The sequence below is a fragment of the Dipteris shenzhenensis genome, chromosome 31, assembly GCF_047967505.1.
Source record: "Dipteris shenzhenensis isolate YYH24624 ecotype China chromosome 31, Dip_SZ_1.0, whole genome shotgun sequence".
NCBI classification, from domain to species: Eukaryota; Viridiplantae; Streptophyta; class Polypodiopsida; order Gleicheniales; family Dipteridaceae; genus Dipteris; species Dipteris shenzhenensis.
This window is the reverse complement of record NC_141626.1, coordinates 30,794,792-30,800,663: the sequence shown is the minus strand read 5'-3', so window position 1 is coordinate 30,800,663 and position 5,872 is coordinate 30,794,792. Positions and strand designations below refer to the sequence as shown.

Below are 5,872 nucleotides of genomic sequence, written 5' to 3'. Positions count from 1 at the left end.
GAGCTCTTCCTATTGACTTGCCCATTCTACTATGAGATCCAAGGATGGTACCACAATCTCTTTTAAGTGGGACATTGTTTTGGGCCACTCTCTCATCTAATCCAATTTTCATGGCCAAGTATGTGTTGGCCTCTATTTGATGGAGATGCAATGACAAAGAGAGACTCTATTATAGCAGAACAGAAAGCATGAGACAACAATGACATGTCATAGACTTTTATGCTTTTGAGTCAATCCTAGGACATGGTGGAATAGAGGAGAAGGAGATAACCAACACAAGGAAAGCATGGATCAATGGGAAGAGACAACATGGAGCACTGGATCCATGACACAGAGATCACACACAACTGACCAGGTCAAGCATGATGGAGGTCTAGCCCCTCCCCAGTGCTCACACAAAACATTATTTTCAACCAGACAAAATAAGGATAGCTCTCTAGAGTAGCCGGTATTTAAAAATTTCAACTGGTAAATAAAGACGTAAATACTTTCCAACCGGCCATATAAAGAAATTTACTCACATGAGACCCTATAAAAAGGCATATATTTTTTAAAAACCTTAAAAAAAGGAGTAAATACTTTACAACCAGCCATATAAAGGTATTAAATCATGTGAAACCTTATAAAAAGACACTTATTTTCACTAAACCTCAAAATAAGTGATAAATACTTTCCAATAGGCCATAGAGAGGTATTCACTCACATGAAATCCTTTTAAAAAGACATTTACTTATACAAAACCAGAAAGAAACAGAGACACCATTCTAGACACCATTTCTAGCCAAATCTTAAAGGTCTTGAAAGCAAAAGCAATATAAAATTAATCATAAATATGAACAAGATAGCTGAACACATTGCATAAATATATTGGATATCCAAAATGTTACAACTCCTCTCTTACAAAGTTGCAACCCAAATGTGCTAGATACGATTTATATAACCCACTCTCACATGTTAAGAGTGAATGAAGTTATAAAATATATGTTCAATGTAAGCTATATTTAAGATTAAGATCCTTATACATTGCGACCTATAAAACTATAAACGGTATGTACAGTGTCAGCTATGTTGAAGATGAAATCCTTATGGTGTGGCAAGCATAATCAAGAAAGTAGACACCATACTCCAATCACTATTACCTGCCAAGACAACCAAGTAAACTTTTCAGCAAGCTTTGATAACAAGAGATAGCAAGGTATCTTTCTCTCATAATGGTCTACACAATGGTCACCTGGTAGTAGATCTTAGCCACACATTCAAACAATCCATTTCTTAGCTCAAGATCATCCTTAGCTACATGCTTGAATAAGCCCAAACCTGTATATTCACATAAAATCCCATATAATGTACTTTTAGCATATTGAAAAAATAGATTTACACTACTAATCTAAATAGAAAAAACTTACCATAGATGGATCCTTTTTCAATTATTGATATCAAAACAGCAACCATATTGATATCAAAACAGTAGCAACTGTATATATGTGATCCCTTACTGCACCTTAACCATTTGTGTAGAATCCTCTTTCAATTATTGATCTCAAAGTAGCAACCATACTGATATCAAAACAGCAGCAACTGTATATGTGTGATCCCTTACTGCACCTTAATCATTTGATTGTAGAATCCTCTTTCAATTATTGATCTCAAAACAACAACCATATTGATATCAAAACAGCATCAACTGTATATGTGTGACCCCTTACTACACCTTCACCATTTGATTGTAGAATCCTCTTTCAATTATTGATCTCAAAAAAACAACCATATTGATATCAAAACCGCAGCAACTGTATATGTGTGATCCCTTACTGCACCTTAACCATTTGATTGTAGACAAATATCATCATAGATAATGCCACAAAAAAGGTACACAACCCACAAAACAACCTACAAGTAAAACCATGGAGATACAATCATACTAGCTTACTTATAAGGACAACTAAGACATCATAACCAAGACAACGATGGCTACCATTACTTGCCAAGACAACTACTAAAAAGCTTTAACAATGTGAGATAGCAAAGGAAGCTTTACCTCATATGGTGTATACAATGGTTACTCAACAGTAGATCTTAGTCTCATATCTTGCCCACATGATCACAATCCTAAGATTGTAACATCAAGTAAAAGCTGAATGGTTGATTTGATCATAAGACACTTGTCAAGCAAGATATCCACACATTCAAACACTCCATTTCTAAGCTCAAGATCATCATCAACTGCATGCTTGAATAAGACCAAACCTGTATATTCACAAAAAATCCCATGTAATCTAATTTCAACATGTATAAAAACAGATTTACACTTCTAATCTAATAGAAAAAACTTACCATAGATGGACCCTCTTCAAAATATTGATCTCAAAACAGCAATTGTATATATGGGATCCCTTACTGCACCTTAATCGTTTCATTGTAGATAGAAATCATCATAGATAATGCCACAAAAAAGCATGCACAAAAAATATATCCCAAAAAGCAACCTGCAAATAAAAGCATAGAGAAATGATTTTACTTAATAGGATAGCTAAGAGAATGAATATTGATTTCAAGACAAAATCTACCTAATGATTGAAACTTTAAAAAATACCTTCAACCTCTTTGAATCCCGCTGACCCTACATTTAAAGAAAGCAATCAAAGTCAACTAAACACATACAATCACATTAAAATTGTTTATATATAATAAACAAATCAAAAGCATACCTTGTGCTTTCACCATAGATATGCCTACTAGTTTTGGTACCTCTCTTCCATAATTCAATGGCAACACCAAAATCATAGTCTTCAAGAGGTGGCCCTTCGATGTACACACGCATAAGCGCATCCATGCTCCTTGATTTTAGAGAGTTTCGAAGCTTGTCCTTGATTATATTTTGTATGCTGAAACCTCTTTCACATATTGCTGTACTTGCACATTGTAGCATAGAGATATGTGCTAAACAAAGTAGCATGGGATACTTGGCAGCCGTGGTTGGGTTTCTAGCAATAGAGACCCATGTATCCCTCAAACTCCTTCCTTCCCATTCAAATGCAGCTTGTGCCTTGAAATATTGATACTCTCGTTTGGCATGCATCTTGTCAATAAGAGGTCCGATGCTCTCTCCGTTTTCAAGATCCTTGGACTCACCATAGTAGGATGCAAGTGTCTCAATTTCAGAAAACCCATAATTCTTCAAATGGTTTCCCTTTGGAAAGGTACAAGGTGATAGTGCCTTGAAGCATCCAACAAGGTTGTTATCTGGAAACCTTTCAAATAGATTCTGAATTATCACGTTAGAGAACTCCTTCTGAAATTCAAGGGCTGACTCCATATCCATGCCATCAAGATTTCTGCGAATCAAGACTGATCTATATGTATTGCCACGAAGAGATGCTCTAAGGGCAGCAAGCTGTCCCACAATAGGGCCATAATATGGAATAATGGGATAACCCATGGTGTCACATTGAGATGCATTAATATCCACATCTCGATCCATGAGGAATTGTTCACGAATTAAGTATGTTTCAGTTTGTATAATCTCACTAACTGCTGAAATGTCAACGAAGTTACATTGAAATGTTTTGCTCAATATGGCTAACCTTTCAAGCATATCTACCATGAAGTGAATCTTGTAGATGAACTCAAAATTGCTCACCTTGACAAACAAAGTGGGATTATATGACTTCAAAAATACCAGCAAAGGCTCAAAAGATTCACAAACTTTGTGAATAGCTGATGCTCTACTCAGCCATCTGATTTTGTGGATATGACTCATCTTAAGTTCCACACACCCAAACTCGGTCTCTAGAGACTTCAGTGCTGTAATTTTTAAGGCACTTTTGGAAAAGATCGCTGCTATCTCATTCACAATCTGATCAATTTCTTGGGTTGTTACAGATCTCTTAACTGCGTCACATAAGCATAGGCTTGTTCTATGAGCAATACAATGTATTGAAGTCATATAAGGACTGACTCGTTTCATGCAAGCAGCTAGCCCATTAACATGCCCCATCATAGATGAAGCACCATCTGTACCCAAGCAAACTATGTTGTTGACATCAAGGTGTAGTTGTGACAAGAAGAACATGCAAGAATCATACAAATGGCTTGAATTTCCACCTTGTATTTCCAAGAGGCCTAGAAACACTGTAACAGGTTCACAATCCTCTATGAATGAGGCATAGACAATGAGGTGCTGAATATGCCCAATATCCGTCGATTCATCCATCATGAGGCTGTAAAATGTAGATGCTTTCATCCTTTGCAAGATTTGTGACAAAAGCCCCTCACTAATGCATCTCACAAACTTACTACATGCCTTGTCATTGTGGTACAAATCAGTTGTGATGTATGGACATTTGTATCGGATTAAAAGTTTCAGTTGTTTCGAATATGAGCTAAAAGAAAGATCCTCTTTGGCAACAAAATATGCTGCTGCAAATAGATTCTCAATGGCTTGATTGGCATCATCCTTGGATCTATTCATCCCATCTTCAATGCACACTTTCTTAAATCCATGTACATATTTTGCCTCAAAATGTGCCCTAGATTTTGCATGCTCTGTAAGAGCATTGTGCTGGATATTAATGGAACCAGATTTCCCAAACTCACTTTTGGAGCGTATGTCATTCTTGCAATACTTGCAAAAAATCCTACCGACAGACTTGTCAAAATAAGCCCATTCAAATGTTGCTGTCCAAGCTTCGTTCCATGCTTGCCTTCGAAGCTGCAACTGCAAATCATTCTCTAGGCCAACTACATTTGGCTCTGTATCTCCTAAGTTATCCTCTCCCTCACCTTCATTGGAGGATGCATCTTTTGAAATGTGCCTCTTCTTTGAACGCTTTGGGGGTGGTGGTTGTTGAGTGAACATCGGCAAATGAAATAGAGACATTTGCCGGGGAGGCATAACTATCTATAAACAAATAGAAACTAATCTAAGTAAAGCTTCTCTCTCTCTCTCTCTCTCTCTCTCTCTCACACACACACACACACACTCACACACACACACACACACACACATGATGATTCCAAGATGTAGAGAACTAAAGCTATTCTATTTGGGTGAACCACCATATTATGGTTGCTGCCATAATGAGAATGTAACAAAGGTGACCCTCACATTACATCTAGTTATGCGCTAGCCATATTGGCCATGCCATGCAAACAATGCATTCCAAGAAAGTATATCCCAAATTTCTACCCTCTTTTTCCCCTCCCTAAAAAAAATTAGGATAATTAAGAGCATAGACAAATGCAAGCCTCACACACACACACACACACACACACACACACACACACATGATGATTCCAAGATGTAGAGGACTAAAGCTATTCTATTTGAGTGGACCACCATAATATGAGACACACAAGGTTGCTACCATAACGAGGATGTAACAAAGGTGACCCTCAACCATATTGGGCATGTCATGCAAATAGTGCATTATAAGAAAGTATGTCTCACAGTTTAAATCTTTCTCTTTTCCTCCTCCCTCAAAAAAATCAGGATAATTGAGGGCATAGACAAATGCAAGTTATTATACCTGAACTTTGAAGATGCTTTCTCACAATTGTCCAGAGTCTACCCCACTCCAAAGACTACAACCTTTGATCGTCTCGTGTCTAGAAGGAGGAGAAAGGCTATTCACAATTTTTATGAAGGGCTTCAAACGGGAACGCTTGGCAGTAGCCACATCGATTGTATTACGCTCTGGAGTGACGAGTCTACCGTGAAACCTCAAAGTTCAACCAAGTTACCAACCTGGGTCCTGGACTATGAAGTTTGGAGTGCGAATCGCGATTGATCATTGGTCCTCTGGCGGCTGGCCATCATTGCCTTTGACCTTCGAACTTCAGGGGCCAGGGCAATGGAGATCCGAGAAACTGG

At 37.7% G+C, this 5,872-nt stretch overlaps 1 long non-coding RNA gene across 1 annotated transcript; it reads right to left on the bottom strand.

The window, feature by feature from the left end:
- Positions 1–924: 924 nt before the first annotated feature.
- LOC147881331 (uncharacterized) lies at positions 925–5,584 on the bottom strand. Its single transcript, XR_015540496.1, has 5 exons — positions 5,529–5,584; positions 2,335–2,486; positions 2,039–2,247; positions 1,407–1,890; positions 925–1,139 (listed from the first exon to the last, which is right to left on the bottom strand). It is a non-coding gene; the product is annotated as an uncharacterized LOC147881331 (long non-coding RNA).
- Positions 5,585–5,872: the final 288 nt, after the last annotated feature.